Source organism: Panulirus ornatus, chromosome 6, assembly GCF_036320965.1.
Source record: "Panulirus ornatus isolate Po-2019 chromosome 6, ASM3632096v1, whole genome shotgun sequence".
NCBI classification, from domain to species: Eukaryota; Metazoa; Arthropoda; class Malacostraca; order Decapoda; family Palinuridae; genus Panulirus; species Panulirus ornatus.
In genome coordinates, this window is record NC_092229.1 from 4,844,734 (window position 1) to 4,864,840 (window position 20,107).

At 42.9% G+C, this 20,107-nt stretch overlaps 1 long non-coding RNA gene across 4 annotated transcripts in view; it reads left to right on the plus strand.

Moving 5' to 3' along the window:
* Positions 1-12,372: 12,372 nt before the first annotated feature.
* The window catches only part of LOC139749021 (uncharacterized), a 36,367-nt gene continuing 28,632 nt past the window's right edge, over positions 12,373-20,107 (plus strand). For all 4 annotated transcript variants that reach the window (XR_011712870.1, XR_011712867.1, XR_011712868.1 and 1 more), the window contains exon 1: positions 12,373-12,557. This is a non-coding gene — a long non-coding RNA (uncharacterized lncRNA). The remainder of the gene's footprint in view (positions 12,558-20,107) is intronic.

Consider the following 20,107-nt stretch of genomic DNA (forward strand, 5'->3'; position numbering starts at 1 on the left):
AAAGGGTAGACATAGGAATGATAGGGGAGGAAGTGAGCATGGGAGATAGAAGGTGGATATAGCCATTAGGAGGGTTGAGACCTAAGCTGAGGTGAATGTTACTAGGTTAAGGATAGAGTAACCAAGGAATAGGTGGAGGAGGAGGAAGTGGAGGAGGTGTAACGCCTAGGGAAGTCTCTCTCTCTCTCTCTCTCTCTCTCTCTCTCTCTCTCTCTCTCTCTCTCTCTCTCTCTCTCTCTCTCTCTCTCTCTCTCTGTATCTTCCTGCTTTTATTTTCACGATGGTCCGGGTGGTCACCTGAGTGACGTTCCCATCCGCTTGAGGTTCAGCTGGCCTTCATCTGGCGCGGTACCTAATCCTCAAGAGACCTGTCCTCCTCTGACCTCTTGAATCCTAAGGGAACCAGCCTCTCGCCCGACCCCAGCACAGTCATTTTTTGACGGAGCTTCAAGGAAACAAAACTGAAGCGACTATGAATCTGTATATTTTTCAAGCTGTTATGACGTTTACGTCTTCTAACTTTTACCACACTAACCTGCCAGTTTCTGAAGTCTTCCACAATCACAAACAGCCTCGAAGGGACCCAGTGGTCTGTCGCTGTTTGAATTCCTTTGTATTCCTCTGTATATAATATATAAACTCGATAAAACTGATTGATTTAAGATGATCACCGACCATCTGATATTGATGTTCATTGTAAATATTCCTCAAACATCTTTAGCTCAGCAGTACGTGTAGCAGATGCGTTTAACCCAGAGACTAAATTCTTAAAGATTATGTTTATATATTCGCTTTTTTGAGGTGATCATTTTTCACCTATTCTGACATTATATACGGTTGGTTTTACAGCCATACATCAGTTCTGGGTGACAAGGACCTTGAAGAAAGCTTCTTGCATATTTTACGCTCATCCTTTTTTTTTTTCCTTCTCTTCCCCTCAGTGACCAACGAGCATTACCTTAACAACACCAAGACACCGTGATCTCCGTACTCCCAGATCAAGGCTACTGAGGGAAGGATTGTAGATGAAGCAGGTCGTCTGGTAAGTGAAGATAACACTTAAGAATTATTTCACTCTATCGTAATTTAGTTCGCATTATTCTAATTGAATTATATTATGTGTCACATACATCCAGGTTAATCCACTGTGAGTAAACTGAGAAGTCCACTGAGGAAGTCCACTAGGGAAGTTCACGAAGGAAATCCACTGAGGAAGAACTGTAAAAAACGTAATTACAGCTGAGGACATTTTACACGTAATGGGCTAAATACATAACCTATTGATTACAACGTAGAAAAAAATATGATTCCACTTATGACAAGTCGTCTCTAGGTTACAAAAAAACTAAAAAACCTACATGAATACCGGGCATTTCAGTGTCCAGTGGTGAAATGGCTTAGCACGAACCGATTTTTACGAAATGCATCTCCTTTCTGAGCTGTTGGTGCTGGTGCTGTGTTCCGAGTTGTTAAGTGAGTGTCATGTTTAACCTCAGAGACGAAGACAATCAAGAGGAGAGTTCCCTAGTCTCGCAGATTCCAATGAAGTCTTCATGCGGTCGAAGATTATGTATGTTTAAAAGGGGAAACTTTGCGTCGGTATTCTTAATGAGATGTCGAGATTTGTCTCCGTCCTTTTTCAGAGACGACGTGCGACATGAGTATTGTGTTCTAATCCTGAAAACATAATGTCGACTTTATGTCATTCAGGAATGAATGTGGTCAACAGTGGAGAGATGACTAAGTCCTAATACTATGATGTATAGTGAATACTTGAGCCAGCAACGGGTTTTCTGTCTTGATCAATTCCGCGTACTGACTAATATAGACGAGATACAAGACTGATTCCTCGAGGAATTAAACTGGCAGGAAATAATACATCGAGGCTGGTTGGCTGAGTTAGATATTTGGGCTTTAGGGCCTATCAACCACCAGGGTCATTCAGGCCGTAAACATCAAGTGATAACCAATAATCGAAAGGTTTTAACGCCTTCTTCAGGTGTTAAAGATAATTCTCTGGTCAAATACACTCTCACTATGTATATGGTCCCTCGTACTTACCATATCTCGAGCGTCCTCCTTCATGTCTTCCTTCATTTATCCTCCTATTTTCCCCACCTTTCATCACCTTTCCTTCACGGAACTTCCTTACCGCAATCGTCCCTCTGGTAACTCATCATACACACAGCTTCCACACTCACTAATCTACTCATCCTTGGCTGGCCATCCTTTGAACCCACAGCACTACCTTCCCCTCTCTCTAAACTTTCGTACTTTGATCTCCAAGGCGATGTAGCTATACGACCCCTCTGGGCGTAGGTCTATAGCAGGGGTGGTGGCAGCCGGGGTAAGGTGGGGGATTAACGACACAAAAGCCTCTTCTCTACATCGGTTTAAGTGTTCTTTGAGTCTCACCTCGAAATGTTCCCCAGACTGAAAAGACCAAATATGTATTTCCTTTTTTTCTTTTCTTTTCTTCCACGTTCAATCAGAGCAAAGTATAACCCTCTTGTGCATGCAGTGGATAATGGAAAAACTGTGCTCTTCTCCTCGAATATATATATATATATATATATATATATATATATATATATATATATATATATATATATATATATATATATCCCTGTTGATGACAAAATACAGACCGTAATTTGATAAGGAAATATATATATACGCGTTAAGGGCTTGGCGAGATGACGCGGTTACCTCACAGGCTTGTAAGTTAAGCAAGTGTGGAGGACGTGGGATTGGAGTGGTTCGTTGATTGCGGAGGATTACGAGGAGGTATAAACGGAATGGGGACTGGAGAAGGGATTGAGACCATTAGAACAGATAAATAGTAAAGATTATAATGTTAGGATGGATAGGTAGAGGGAACTGAGGTTCTGAAGATGAAGAGAGAGAGCTTCTGTACGTGGCATGAAACCACATCTCATGCCTAGTAAGGAGGTTATTCTGTGGCCTTCATATATATATATATATATGTACTTGAATTTGTCGTTCATATTCCTTTACTTGACATCGGGTTGTTATTGTCCCTGAGTTAGATTAGGGTTGGCGAGCGTAATTACTACACCTTTATGCTCCACCCACCAGGACTGGCAGTGTTCTAGATCTGTCGTCTGATAAAGATAAATACATGTGTCCAAGATTCAATCAAACTAAGGCATACTTAACGCTTATGTATTGCAGGACGGGTGTGCTTGCGTGAGAATACGTAACATGGGGATAAAAAAAAAAAAAAAGAGAGGTATAAGTTTTTCATGATATAGAGACCAGCGTGCATGAGGACACACACACACACTCACACACACACACACAAATACACACACAGAAGTTGCATGATAATAGAGAATATTCCAGAGATAGGGACCCACTAGCGTAAACTCCCTCCCTTCATAGTACAAAAAGATAATTACAACAAAGTAATTACAACCAGGTAGTCACATATCACTTCAAAACTCCCTCCACGTACAGTACAAATTAGTGATTAGAAATAAGACATTACACACCACGAGCGTAAAACTCCCTCTCCGTACAGTACAGTACATACCCACGAGAATAGTCGAGAATCATTTACATCCATGAGACGAACCGACGACGATCAAAGTCATCAAACTTCGTAGTTTTCAGGTACACAGCATTTTTGTTATATGGTCATGTGGCAAGCGGAATTACCAGTATGTGAGGAACCAGAATATGTCAACACCATTGTGGTGAACTGTCTGGGTGGATTAACTTCCCCAAAGAACTAGATAGAAGTCTCAGAAATGGTCTTCATATAATGTACTGTTCCCTAGTTTTTTCTCTCTCATATTAATCATAGATATATTACGCAACGCCAGGGAAGAGTTGGAATGGTGTATTTCGAGGAAGATGAACCTCACAGGATTCTGATTAAACCCTTTAAGTACGACGGTACATCACTGAAAAGCGACATTATCATCTTTAGGTACAAAGACACGAGCGTGCGACCCTTGAGTACGAAGGCAAAGCCACTGAGAACGACAGAACGACGGTACGATCCTTGAACACGAAGCTGATACTGAAACATCTCACGAGACTGGTTCGAACATCGTCTTCCACTTTATCAACAATTGTCAATGTTAGAATCTGACTGTAAGTTTTCAGTTTGAAAATATAAAGACTTACATTTTTTCATGTTATGTGTTGTCCCGAAACTCTTCTTTCTTGGCAGAAAAGTAAGGATATCTGAAACCAATTCAGCATCAGTTTCTTTTTTATCAAGAGCTCAGATTTGTTTCGTCTTAGCCTCCGGGTGATTCGAAGCCTTTGCTAAAGGATTCCGAATTCTTAGTTCCTCTTCCATTTTGTTTATCTAATCCAATACCTCAGGTAATAACTTATGAGAGAATCTGTATCATTAGATATTGATATAGATACTGAAACATTAAGAATTTGCTCCATTCAGCTTCCGCAATGTGCATACTAAAAAAAACGGAGGTGTGTAGACATCATTCATGAAGGTAATGCCATTCAAAACCAGTTGAAATAACCCCATACAAATGCCTCTCTCATTACGACCCTTTGGATGAAGCACCTACCTCATGAACTCACTTCGAAAATCTTGTGAATTTTCGTATGCCTTTTATTCTCGATTTAAATCTTCACCTTACAGTTCGCTGTATGAAAATAGAACAGAGTATTTTCCTCCCCCTCTCCCTATTTTTCCCGCCTTATAAAATACCAATTCTCCGGGGTTTTTATTCCAGTCATCCTTCTGTAATCCTCAGAGTAGGAGTAGTTGGATACGGATTGGGTAGTGACTTGATTGGCAGGCAATCTGCGGGAGTGTAACGAGCCAGGTCCAGTCGCTGGTGATCTGTTACGTCATCACGATTGTTAAATCCGCTTGTTTGTGTGAGTTTACACACACACAAACAGTTTTGTACTCGTGTTGCCCCATCTATTCAACCTTGTATATTTGTGCCACGTCTATAATATATGTCTTCACACACTCACACACACACACACACACACACACACACACACACACACACATATATTTATACTTACTGTCCTGGACATGACCTAGACAAGATATTTTCATTTAGATTACCTTAATGCGAACGTGACCCATTTATTTCTCTGGATGGACTAGTACAGAATGCTGATAGCAACAGCTCATCGCATTCGACCTGGGTCTTTCATCCAACCAAAGCTCCTCCTTGTGAGCCCAGAAAATACATGTGTCTTTCATAATCACCGGAATCCACTGGGTAAGTAGATGGAGAGGAAGAAATTGACGAAATTCGCCCTTACGCAAAGGGAACAGAATGATGTCCAACTGATTATTTTTCCCTGTACGCTTGGATAGATTGAAGAGTGACGTCAGCAAGTAATATACAGAATTTGATCGGTTGTGTTTTGATCAATGCCACTAATATCACTTATTGTCTGGAATGACATAGGGACCTGTAGCCATATTGTATCTGGGGTGAGGCTAAGGGCCAAGCACACTCCTCATTCCCATGGGGCTTTCGGCCTTACCAGCACGCTGTGTCACTGTCTTGGCCCGAGAACAGTAATATAGCGTTGGACTGCACAAGGTTTCTATTCAATCATGCTGCGGGCCCAGGCAAGGCTTCGGCAAACAAGGTTTTTATTATCCCAAGATGAATATGATCGTTGGCTGTGTCGGCTGGCTTGTGTGTATGTGTGTGTGAATCTATGTGCTTTTTGTTAGGTTGTATATGTTTGTGTGTGTGTGTGTGTGTGTGTGTGTGTGTGTGTGTGTGTATAAGTGTGTATGTGTGTTTCTGTTTAGGGGACACATTTATGTACCTTTTCTCTTCGTAAAAAAATGTTCCCAAGAACGCTACAAAAAGTTATACAGACAATATACAATGAAGAACAAAAGTTATACAGACAATATACAATGAAGAACAAAAGTTCCTCTTTGACCCTTGAACACTTGCGGGGACAGAGCTGGAGACCTCACCCACCTGTGCCTGAAAACCAAGGCCTCGAACCTGACCTCACATGAGTTCAAATGAGACTATGATACCAAAATGGGTCATCATGCATTTAGTAGATTACATTGAGAATCTACTAAGCAGCTATTACGCTTATGTACACTCTTGTCTCTATTCCAGGAAGTCGTCTGTGATGTCTCAAACGCGCCCTTGTGTCTGATCTAGTTCCAGTGGCTTCTTAGTTCCTTTTTCTGCTTCACCATTATTTCTTTTCCCTGTAAACACCTACACCCATCTTCATTCTACATTCACATCCGTACGTAAATACGAAGAGACGCCTCCAAGCCAAGTGAAAAGACGTATAGAAAGGAACAAAATGTTGTTCGAATGATGTTGGTCTTAGTATACACTGTCGCTCATGGGAGTCATCCATCAAGGGTTCAAAGGTAGTATCAAAGACGTAAAAGCAAGAACTTAGAATTTACTCTTCTTACCTAGTTTCGACGACGTCTTCTTCAGGAGGATATGAGTCTCCTGAAGAAGGAGTTGTCGAAGATACTTGGGAAGAACACATTTATGACTCTTTCAGTTTGTGTTGCTGTCTTTGACCCAAACGTCATTCCTCTTAGATATAATAAGGTATGTTACTAAGAATAACGGGCAGAGAGACCACAGAAATGTTGTATTAGATTCTATAGTTGTGACTTTAATACTTTTTTTCTCTCTCTCAAAACCTGCAAATATCTTTTAGACCAAATATTGAGACATAATGCAATTATCACTGGATAATAGAAAGCCTGATAATCGAATCAATCCCTTGAAAAATAGATTTTGTAATCTATATCCCATAGTGTTTAGATTTTGCCTGAAAGTCTTGCATTTCATTCAAGATGAAGAAACATTAAAGTCGTATTTGGATGGAAGAAAAAGAAATGCTCTGAAGAAATATTCTACAAACGTGCATTTCAGATCCTTATCTTATATTTAGTGTGATGTACACGCTAGTTTCTTGCCATTACCAGTATGAAATAGGAGTAAAATGGTGAGTAAGATAGTGAAAAAGAGAGGCAATTCTTTTTCTGAAGCATATCATGGCAAGAAACAGATTTCAGACAAGTAGAAATGGGAACAATTAGGTACGGTTCATTGGAGATGGGGATGTACACCTGAACAACTACCAACCATACCCACCATTTCTCCTTCATTCAAATCCTCCCATTTCTTTTTTCTTTTTCTTCCATCTTCTTTCACACTTGCTTATTTTCGCATCTTTCCTCTTTGTTGTCATTCTGTTTGCCCTTCTTGTATTCTCCTTCTAGCTTTCCTCTTTCATATGTTTGTCATGTCTCTATCTTGGCCTTCTATCCCTCGCTCTCCTCCTGTTCTATTTTTCTTTTGTTTTTTCTGGTTAGTCTTTTTATCCTCTTTTATGTCTACTCATTTTTGTCTTCTTCCTCTTCACTGTTGTTCAGTTAACATTTTTTTCTCCTTAGGTTTCTTCCTCTATCTATTCTTCGTGTGTCTATCCACAGTCCTCTATCCCTTTCACTTTTCATCCTCCATTTTTCCTTGATTCTCCTTATCATTCTTTCCATAATCTTTCGTATTATCTAATTTTCTTTCTTCGTCATCTTTCTGTCACTCCCTCTTATTACCTCTTAAATTTCCTCTTCCATCCACTTCTCCTCTTCCTATCCTTGGAGCCCGTCCCTCCCCTATCCCTTCTACTCCTATCCCACCTTCAACTTTTCTCCAACGCCGAGAATTGCACGTACCGCCCTCGATTACATCTTCGATTACATTTATAGGGAATCTGGACGCATAAACGTCGACAAGGCCCCCGACCGCCGCGAGCTGGGAGGAGATTCATAGGGCGGAGGCGTAATGTGCAACAGATGATAAAAAGGGTATTAGTATCCCGCCTCCTGAGCAATGTGGTGAGGGAGTATTGGCCAAAAATGACCCGCACATTTTCGCAAGAGGTTGGAACCCACCTGGACCTGGGGGATGACTGTGATGAAGGCCGTGTTGTTTGAGGGAGGGGAATTCCAATTGGCCCACCCACCTTCCTATATATATATCCCTCGGCTGTCTGCAGAATATCCTGGCTTGCAAGCCGTTTGTGAAGACAAACTGCTTCTTTTAACAAACGTCCGTGGTTGAGGTGGGAGGAGGAGAGGGAGAGGGAAGGTAAAGAGAGAGAGAGAGAGGGAGGGAGGGGAGGAGCGAGCACACCCACCTCCACCACAGCCGCCACACCTCACGAAAAGCAACAAGACTCTGAGCGAAACGTATGAAAAAGACTCTGGTATTTCTCACGGTCCCTTTTGAGCGGAGATTTCCCAGCTTTACGACTGCTCTATTTCATAAAATCCATTAGTGGACGGGCGCGCTCGCCTCAGTCTTGATGTAAAGAGCCTTGCCTACCTCAGAAATCACGGCTAACCGGATCCCTGGCTTCCTCGCCTCCATGCTACGGCGTGGCGGAGGAGGTGCGACTCTGACAGAGATAGGCTGGTGGTGGTGGTGGTCGTGGTGATGATGGCAGACGTCTGGTGCTGTGGCGAGGGTCGGTGTTGAGGGTAGTGACGCCTCCACCTGATAGTGAGGGGCTGGTTCTTGCCGGAGCTGGAAAGGTTGATTTCTTGGTGCTTTGGAGGATGGTGATAGTGACGGTGAGTGTGGTGACGTGTGAAATTGATAGTGAGGGGAGGTTATTCTTGTTGCTGTGGGTAGGTTGGTGGTGTGTTGCTCCAGGGGGAGTTACACATAAAGATTCCTGGTTGATAAGGAAGTGAAGCAAGGCAAAGGTTACGCTTAGGTCCTGCGTCTTTTACTGAATTCCTTTTTTCAAAGTTGGTGAATGAGGATAGAATAGATAGATGACATTAGGGGCGTCTTGATAAGTGTGTGGATAGTCTTGTAGGGCGCTGGAAGGGACGGAGGGACAGACGATGCTGTCGCTGGTTCACGCTGAAATCAAGGACGAGGGAATGGGAGGAGGTCTTTGTTGCTTAGTTAGAGAGGTGGGGGTGAGGGAGGGTGGGTGTCTCTGTGTTACACGCTGAGGAGACAGGGCGTCGTTAGGAGGGTGAGGGAGGCTAGGTGTTTCTGTGTTGCACGCTGAGGACACAGGACTTCGTTAGGAAGTTGAGTGAGGGTGGGTGTCTCTGTGTTACGCGCTGAAGACACAGAGCGTCAGTGTGGCACAGTGAAAGAGGAGGCTGAGTCTTTGTGTTCCACAGAAAGCAAGAAACAACCTGCAGCCTCTACCGCTTTGCTGGGCAAAGAAAGCAAAGAAAAGAGTTTTTACCAAAAATATGGAGCTTAGAGGTGTACATTACTCGTGGGTAAGACGCATCTTTGTATAATATAGTGAGAAAGATAAGGCCCAGCAGCTACGTGTATAAACTTGGGTACCTTACCTATGGAGAAGATGTTAAGTAACATGGATGAATGAATAGAATGGGTTCCCTTTAGTACGTGATTGATATAAGGAACAGAAACAGACAGACGGTATAGGTAGGTCATGCTTGTGAGCTGTGTGCATAGAGTAGCAACGAAATAGAAAAGGAAAGGCAAAAGCAAATAGGCCAAGAAACAAGCACACAGCTCACGAACATGTTGTACTATGGACGTATAGCTGCCGGTATGAGGACGTACATATACATATACTTTTTGGCGATTGTTTGGCCAGTTCTTGGTGTATACCAGTGGATGGTTTCAGACGAACACCGGGCGTCTTTTGTGGAGAAGGTCAGGTCAATTGACGAGCATTACCAGAGCCCAGCCATCACCACCACCAGTACTAGCAGGACCCAGCCACCACTACCACAGCCCAGCCACCACTACCACGACCCAGCCACCACTACCACTGCCACAAACTAGCCTCTATCCTTTTACAACTGCAACATACCTAAACCCGTAAAATTTGAGGTCAAAACTCCACTACTGAAAATCGTTCGATTCCATTCTCAGCGTCGTTCTTAATACGCTTTAACAAACACATTCCTTACTCGAAGAACCGTCGCACGAACCTTCTTCACCTGAATCTTACGTGCAAAAAGCCATGACAGCACCTCTGCCGGAGTGCTCCTCCTTCCCTGTTATGGCGAGGTCGTCTGTGTACGACCAGTGTGTAGAATATCACCTGTTTTCGGCTGGGTGACGCGGAGTTAGCAGCAGACGTCCGCCTCGGCCCGTCATGCTGGCAGCCGATTTTTATGGCCTTCGGGGCATTGCCATCAACGAGGTAGGTGGTGAGGGAGGGAGGGAGGGAGGGAAGGGTGTGTGTTTTGACCCTCACTCCTCTCCTTACGTTACTCACGTTTGTGAGAGGGAAAATCAGCGAGTGGCATTAGGTGGCCAACGAGATTTGAAGTCATAGCGTCCTAGATGTTTTCAAAGTGTGTGTGTGTGTGTGTGTGTGTGTAGGGTGGGTGGGGGTGACTGTTGTTTACGCTGCACTCCATGCAGGAGCAAGAATGATAGATTCCTTTGAAGCGAGGACGACCTCGAAGTACTTCTTTTCGTCCAGTGAGGGTGACACAGCTCTATAACTACTTGCGGGCGGAGTACGGTAACCCTCTCTCTCTCTCTCCTTATACGATTATAAAGATGATTCGGATTTACACTTAATAATCGGATAACCATTAAGACGTTTTCATCTATATTACTTTGCTAATCTATCTAGACATTTTCTTTTAATTGATTAATCTATCAAGTTCCATAGCCATCTTGCTGATTATCAAATGATGAAGGAAGTGAATGAACCTTCCAGCCTTCAGCGGTGACCAGAGCTAATGTTAGCAGACGACGTGTCATGTATTCCTTTGCGATTCATGATATAAATAACACAGACTCAAAACACAAAGAAAAGTTTATACTTTTTCATTATTCACTGAAAAAAAAAAACGAAAAGTCTTTTACCAATGATGCTAGCAATTTATAAAAGTCAGTGAACATGTATTATGTCTTATACAGCAATTTTGTTATCAGTGAGGATATTATTAGAGAGTTGAAAGAAGTGCATTCTCATGCCATCTGTTGGTGGGTTTTGGAACTTGTATGTTTTTCTGATAATCACCGCACAGTGTATTGCATAGGCTTTCCTGATTGGGCAACGTTTCTGTTATATCTAGCTATATTCTCCAGATTCGTCACCAGATTTTGGTGTATATATATATATATATATATATATATATATATATATATATATATATATATATATAGAATAGGTTCCCTTTAGTACGTGATTGACATAAGGAACAGAAACAGACAGACGGTATATATATATATATATATATATATATATATATATATATATATATATATATATATATATATATATATTTCCTCATGGTAACCTCTGAATGAACGGGTACCTACGAAAGGTCTTTATTTAGCGATGTTAATTGCCTAGTAAACTAGCAACATTGTATCCCTGGTTAATTAGAACTGAATGCCATCGTCACCAAGCAGGAATGTAGGGATGCCGTTAGGTTATGTGAATTCACTTGGTTGGCTGCTGTGAATCGAGTCGATATTCAACAGTTCCCATACGATATTCAATGGGTTTCGATATTCAGGAGGTAGGGAACAGGCGACATCGGTTATGATGATAGGTTTGGCAACACTGGATTACCATAGGAGTGGCTTGGCAAGACTGGGGTACGATAAGAGTGGTTCTGCTGAATATAACGAGATAATATTTACAAACGGTGGGTGAAGGTGGTTCCAACTGTGATAAATAATGGTTTCCTATGTTTATCTGTAGATCGTGCGGGCCTGGCGAGCAATCGTGTTTAGTCAACAGTCTGCAAAGCTGTTTCATTAGAAGTCTACGTGATCAGTCTCTTCTTCTCATTCATTTGACCATCCATCCGCATCGCTTGTTATTCCTAAGACGGCAGTGAACGATTTAATCAAGGGAAATGAGCCTCTCTTCACTACACGCTTGTGCTGTACAACATTCTTATTCTAATTTTCAACTACCTCAGCCCATAGTTAGCTCATAACGTACGTATTTCCTACGTTTTTGAATCGGAACATTTGTGTGGCTTCATCCCTGGAGCTCTATCTCGAAGCCTTGGTGTCAAGACAGCTTCATTGGCCACAGCGAACACCAACCCTCTCAAATCAAGCAAATAATCTTCTTGTTGACATGAATCACATCCGATTATGAGCTGCTCTCTTATGAAGTGGATTCATTTGCTCGTAAGCTACCTCTAACCAAATGAATTTTGATTCTATTTCCAAAGTCTAACTGGACAGTGGTTTGAGAAATATGAACCAGTGGGGTTCCCTGTCCTCTGAGCAATGATTCGAGTCTTCGAACGTTCGATGTTCAAGGGTTCACGAGACAGTTATTCGGAGCTTGAAGGCAATGTGGTAGAGAGCCAGAGCTGCCCCAGAACAGTTCCCTGTGGGCCTGTCTGTGGTTCGAGGCGGTGGACACACACATCCTCAAGCGCAGTGGTGGTGGTGGTGCGAGGTGCGAGTCCGTTTGAACAACTCCGGAAGCAACTGAAGTCACTGTGGATCTCTGGACCGTGAAAGAGACCTGGTCATCTGGCTTTTTATGGTCGAGCGGAGGACCTGCAGCAATGCACACGAAAGGTAAAAGGTCATTGGAGAAGTGGATGTCCAGCTAGGTAATTATGGGTTTGAAAAGGTCACCAGGGCTCTGTGTAAGGTCAGGTTAAAGTCATGGTGCAGTGATTGGTGGGAGAGCTTGTTCGATATATATCCTGATTTGTTATTGTGTGGAATGACACCTTAGTCGCGGTTTCGAATGTCAGTGACGGTGGGTTTGGCAAAGAGGGATGGGAAGTGTTGGTGAGGTCGAGCAGGTGACGGGAATAAGAAATTTGGAAGGTTGGAGAATTACCTTCGTGGTTGTGTGGATTACCTTAAAGGTTGTAAAAGTTACCTAAAAGAGGTTTAGATTTACCTTAGAGGTTTTTAATGATACTTGAATGGTTTTGAAAATTACCGTGGAGGTTATGATAGTTACCTTAGGTTGTGCGAGGTTACTTCATGGATGTATAAAGTTATTGAAAGTTGTGTGACATCGTATATAATCATGCTCGACGGTATACACTCTTGCTGTCCGTCTGTGTTAATTTACGAGGATTATAATCTTGATGATCCAAAGGCTATGCAAAGTAATTTCTATAAAATGCAAAGTTATCAAACATTTGTGTAAGGGGCGCAAGAGTAATGTTGAGAGGTCTTGTGTAAACTTAAGCTGCATTTGTGATACGTTGATGTAAGAAAGCTACGTGAAGTATTACCAAGAATGTAGATCTTTTCGTGTGAATTGGGTAAGAGCCATAAGTCGTTGTAAGGTCGTTTACCATCATTATGCTAACCCTAGGACACGCTAGTGATAGAAATAACTTTAAAATTTTGTAGAATTATGGTAAGTTGTCTTACTTCATCTTGATATTATTTTGTATACGCATGAAACGTTTTTTTTTCCTTCGATCTGTGTGTTGTAAGTTGTATATTGTGCCCGAAGCCTCGTTGATTACGTGTGATGTAAGGTCATTATGAGGTTACGCAAGGTCAAGTAACGGTTTATCAAATCTTGCTGAAGATGTAGAGAAAAAAGAAAATGGAAGATACTAATTTGGTGTCGGATCAGCTGGTGCTGAGTGACGTCATAAAAATGGCGGGGTGACCCTCGGTATGAGGTTGCGTCAGGTCATCAAAGGTCAGTGGTGCAGCGGGGTTACTCGGCCAGAGGTTGTGTAAAACTTCGATTCCTTTTCCAAGTGAGGTTAGAGGTTGTGCAAGGTCACTGAGGATCATGCAGAGTTAGATGCTGGTTTTGATCTGTCTGAAGAGGTCATCACATTGCCTTTCAGTTCGCGAAGGTTATATATGAGGTCATTGAACGGGACAGTAACGCAGTCTGTTATGAAGTGCCTCCAAGAGGATACACAAGGTCAGCAGGTCCTCATAAACTGAGGGACGTGTAAGGTCAAGTGAAGGACATTAAGGTCATCTGGAGGACATATTAGATATTATAGTGGCCTTTCTATAGACACCCTTTTTATTAGAATCATTCTTTAACTGGTTTCGTAACACCTTTTCAAATTCTCTAATAGAGGATTAGATAACATTTAGTTTCCATTAGAAAAGTGAATGAAAATACAAAAGCTTGAAAACAGGTTTCGAAACTGCACAACAGAAAGTGGTTAGATAAATAAATATTCTGACTGTAACAGCTTAAGGGTTTGCGAAGCACAGAGCCATCTGCATGTTGGAAATCGACATCATAAATGATTACAAAGAAAGGAAGCTGTTGCAGGGAGTCGGTTCATGGATGGTAGAGAACACACTGTCCCACAAGCATAATACATTAGACTCCCCGACTATAAAGGCACGGACACGTATCACTAGATTTGAATATTTTCCATTACGTCCATAACTAGCTGGGGAGGAGGAGGAGGTTTAAGGCAGAGGGAAATAAGCATAATACCCAGAACTTTCTGTAGAGTTACTATCGGTTGACTTCGAGTATCGACATGTAGTCTAGAGGGTGGCTCCTCTGTGTGTGTGTGTGTGTTTCCAAGTGGTTGAGGATTTCTCTGCCGCAGACGTGAAAGACTATAACTTCCTGGAGGAAAAGCTGCTCATGTTTCTCGCCGCTGATGTATAAAGGCATCACGGCAGACCCCCGCCGTTCCTGGGCGTTTACAATACTAAGATGTTGTTCCTCATGGTGGCCGAGGCCCGCATGCCGTCTTCGGTGGAGGGGAGGGAGGGAGAGAGGTTAGTGGTGGAGGAGGGACATGAGAGGGCAAGCAGTGAGGATGTGGGTAGGGGAAAGGAATCTTGAGGGAGAAGCTAATGGGAAGGAAAGGAAAGAGGGAGCGATGGAAGGAGAGGAAAAGATAATAGGAGTTCGTAGTAGTGATGGTGGAGGGAGGTTGGAGATCCTTTTCAAAGTAGAAGATAACGTGGATCAAGGTGCATAGGGATGATGGAGAGGCTGGTGGAGGGATGATGGAGAGGCTGGTGGAGGGATGTTAAATCTGCTTCCTCTTCAGTAAACTTGTGGAATCTAATTCTAGGGACTTGCTAAATTCAAATCTAGCATTTTACTCTTTTCTATCGCTGAAATTCGATTTCATTTACGTTACAAATATGTGTGTGTGTGTATTTTGAAGCTAACCCCTTCATACATATGTATTACTCCTTAACGAAGAAAATAAGTGTCATTTAATCATACTGATTCGTTGTATTGATAACGCCCATTAAGAATAAACTTCTGACAAAAATAGATAACTTTTATCGCATTATATTATTTCCTTGTCTAGATTACATCTAGCAAAAATAGCACTAGTCCTGTAATGTTGCTGTAGGGAATTCCTTTATATCTCTATTGCATATTACGTGTTTTCGTAGTATTATAGATGCAGTAAGTTTATAAAGATTTAGGTAACTGGGGACCGAATTGCTGGCCTGTGTTTCTAAGGGATAGTACAAGAATAACGTCTTGTAATTGGATAATGCCATGATAATGTAATAAGCCAGCACTATGATATCATAGGGTATTACCATGATTGTCTTATAATGGGATAGTACCATGATCATGTCTTATGGGGACAATAACATAACGTCTTGTTACGGGACAGTTCACTAGTAATGTGTTATGGGGACAATATCATAATTTTTCCTAATGCGTCGGTACCATAATGATTTCAGCAGCCCAGATAAGCAGGTCATAGGTCAGGGAAGGTCAAGGTCAATGATATCATGGCAAAATAGAGGTCAACGATTACTTAATCCATTAATGAAAGGAACATGAAGCAATGAGTTGATCTCTCTCCTCTCACACACTCGTAAAGTGCCTAGTTACTTCGCTTGTCTTCGGTACTGAACACCAAGCCCTTGGCTTCGTAGCACTCGCCAACATAACCCTGTCTTTATTCAAGTAGAGGATAGGAATATATATAATAATACACATAAGACAACTGGGGCCAGAACAAGAGAGATGAGATATAGCAAACAATCATTATACATCTGACAAACACACCACACACACAATTGTTTACACAGTTGTTATTCATAAGGTTCACATGGATGAGGTGGTTCATGCCATGGTCTGTACTAGAGCGTTGTGTTTGCTGGTATACATGACTGTGCGCGTATGAATGTGTTATCACGTGTAAGGATGTCTGGATGGATGCATATTGAAACGTCTGAGGGTCAAAATCACAAGAATAGAGAACTGATATTTTGAGTTGCGTACCATCATTTCCTTCACCATACAGAACGTCAACTATTTAGACTGCCTATCGAGTATTGTATTGTTTCTTCGCTTCTTTCTTCTCCTGTAATCTCTCCTCTACTTCACAGACCAACTCAATCGTGCGGTAGGGTCAAAGCCACTATCTCCTTGCCCATTTCTCTCCCCTTTTATGAACGTATCTATCCCAAGCCTCTTACCACTTGAGTCGAACATCCTCCACTACTGCTTCTGCAGGAGAACCCTCTTCGCCACAGGTCTTAAGGGCGCGGGAGCTCGAGAGCGAGTTCAGCCTTGGCCCTCTAGCCCTCTCTCCTCTCTCTCATGCTTGGGGGTATAAGGTCATTAATGCACTTTAGAAGTAAGTGGGGACGTGTTGGTCCCAGATGGGATAACGGTGTAGCCTGGCAAGAGCCCATCCCACCCAGATTATCTCTACCAAATTATTGTAAATTATTGTCGTAATGCCTGACTCTGGGATGTTATTTGTACAGTTAATGTGCAGACAGTCACTTCGATGTCACCCTCGGCATGATGACCATTTACGTTCCTTGATCGCAGAAGCGGAAAGCAATTTGGCTTTCATCTCCCTCAGTCACAGTCGGATAATAAAGAAAATCTCCTCAGAAAAATGTGAAAGATGAAACTCTCGCATTTCCTACCATCAGACACTGAAGCAAAAACCTAAAGGAACGTTTAGATAATCCGGGCAAGACGTGCAAGAACATCCGGGACGTTCGGAGAGATCCAGGAGGCATATAATCCTTCATGAATGGCATCAAATTGTCAACACTGAGCATGCGAGTCACGTCGGGCCAAGGGAGGCGCTGCTCCTGCCTGCCGCCACCTCCTCCGGCTGCTACGCCGCCCGGAGACCATAACACAAACACGCCGCTTATTCTCCTCGGTGGTTCTCGAACCCGCGAGCCTCCGAGAGAAGGGCCGAGCCACCCAGTCGACTCCTGTGAGGTATGGCGACGCCTGGAGATGCCGAGGGGTCAGATCCCACGGCCGTAGGAGGCGCTCCAGGGATGTTGGTGTAATATCCGAGTTTAGTTTCCTATAGTAATAAGCTTCATAATGGTCACGCTGAGATGAGTGTTCTAATCCTGGGCTTAGTGAACCTGTGACGGTATATATATATATATATATATATATATATATATATATATATATATATATAGAAAAAATACTCAAGTAGCGAGTGTACATAAGATGCTAATAAAGCCAAAAAGGAACTGAAAATTCGAGGTGTCGAGCGCTTTCGCATAATTTTAGACGGGTTGACAAAGTCATTATACGAAAGCGCTTGACAGTGTGTACCGTTTACTTGTCCTCTTCCCAGGATGCGTAGATATGTGGGGGAGAGAATACTCTCCAGGCGATCACCTTCGTATCTCTAAAAGTGACTAGAAGGTGCGGGAGCTGAGGAATAGAAGCCCTCCCCTTCTTGTCTCTTGGTATATAAAAAAATGGAACAGAAGAGGAACTTGGATGTTATGGCTTGGTGAAAATATATTATATATATATATATATATATATATATATATATATATATATATATATATATGTATATATATATACAAACATACCACCTCCCACACAGTGGCGGATAATGTATGCAAATGGTCTCACCGTGTCAGACAACCAAACTCCTCCCCATGTCTCTGTACACCAGTCACACATACGCTTTCCTCACTAGGACTACTACTCCAACTGTCCTCTCTCACTCTCTCCAGGGTATCAACCACGCCACCTTGCTATGCCATCAATGATCCACCGTTTGCCTTAGCGTTGCCTCTTGTCTTAATCTCTCATTACTGCACGAGTCTACACTGGTCTTGATGTCTTTACGTCCTGACTGTGTCTGAATGACACACTCTCTCTCTCTCTCTCTCTCTCTCTCTCGAATGTCAATTCATATCGCTTCTGAACGCCGTTGGCGGCGCGCGCAAAAAAAAAAAAAAAACCTCCCTAACCTTCCCTTACGAATGTATACGGTAATGTTCGACATTAATTGTCCCTTTAATTTTTCCACATTTGTGAAAAAAAGGAATCGAGAAACCCACAGGATTATTATCAAGACGCTAGAAAATATATAATATTCCCTCCCTCCGTTCCTCCCTCCCTCCCTCCCTCCGTTCCTCCCTCCGTCCCTCCTCGAGCTATTATAAGACGACCAAGGTTGTCAAAATCCTAGACTGGAATATGCGAGTCGGTTCCTCCTGGTGCGCTCCCGGCCAACCAGAGTTACCCCAACTTTCCACATGATGAGCCAATTGTCGCCTTCCCTGCCACTTTGGGGAGAAGGAGGGGGTGCGGAGGGGAGAGCCATGGACATGGGGGAAGGCAGGAGGGGGGGAGAGAGAGAGAGAGAGGAGGAGATAGGGCTATGATAGGGAGAGAATAGGGAGGGAAAGAGAATGATGGAGGGAGCGAACTGCTATAAGGAGGAGGAGGAGGAGGAGGTGGTTGTTATAAGAATATTTCTGAACTGTTGAGGATTTTTTTGGAACGTGTGAACATGTGGCAGCGCTGATCTCATGTTCCGTCTCGAGAAGGGAATATATAATGATGTTTTTGAGTTGGCTAAAAGGCCAAGGGCAACTGAATGTCATAATCTGGGCCATTTCGTTATGTATACACGCCTCAGCCCTAAACCAGGTACCCAGTTTATCGACCAGCCCCTTCGGGAGGATGAGCAGCTGCTTTGACTATGGACTGACTGTCGGAACCAGGATTCGAACCCGTGCGCTCGACCTCGGATGGCCCGCGAATACATTACGGTCAGCATCAATACCCGCTACATCACTGAGGATCATATATCACAATATATCATAACCTTTTTTTTCAACATGGTGTTCAGTGCAGTATATACATATCTGGCGTCCAGTATAAAGGCACGAGTCTCGACAATGCAGTGTGGCTCAGTCTTTATATTAGTCGGGATATAAAAAGCTTCCGGCACTTTTTGGTCTTGAAATATTTTCCATAAATGCCGTAAATGATTTCCCGAAAGCTAGCAGCCGCTCAGGTATCATTGACCAATTAACAAAAACTTCACAAAATCTAACGTAACTAATTACTTACACATATGAGGTTTGATGAAGTCTAGGTCAGGAAGTTTATTTTTTTCATTTTGTTTCGTGAGAGGTGAGGTTTCAGGAATGATTTGCGTCGTTTAAGAAAACTTCCCAGCGAAGCTGAAGTGAACCTCGTATCATCATAGTTCCCGGATGTTAACAGCTGTTGAGTGTAGGGTAGGATTTAGCCAGAAGCCACACGCACGGCAATGTTTATACGACATCATTAACGCAGAATTAGGAAGCGACAGCATTTCTCACCACCTTGGTATACAACTCCCTGTGATGCCACCATACCTACCCACCCATCCACTCGAGAAATGAACGACACACAATCCTCACCATCCCCCCGCACGATGACGGAGCCAGCGCTCCAGAATGCATACAGCATCACCAAAGACTGAAAGCGACTAGACGTTGTGCGTCTAAACTGGCGGCTTTCTCAACTCTGCCGCTGGAAGGACTGGTTGAGTTACTACTGTGACTTAACCCCTAGTGGTAACGATGTAAAGATGACACTGTCGGAATAAATAATTGGGTATTTATCGTACAAAATGACCGGTGAGCCATACTCGTCTCTCCCGAGTTGGCAGGAATTATAACAACGGACAATTTAATTATCTCCGACTCTCTGTCCTCACTGCTTGCCCTAGGCGCCACTGAGGGCAGAGTGTAACAGGCTTCTCTCTGAAGCCAGACACAGATATGCAAGCATGACTGGTAAAGCGGTGCAAACCAGACTACCGGCGAGGGGAGAATCCTTGTCACATAGGTCTCGGAGAGCGTGATAATGTCGTTGTCTTGGCCAGAATTGTACATGGATA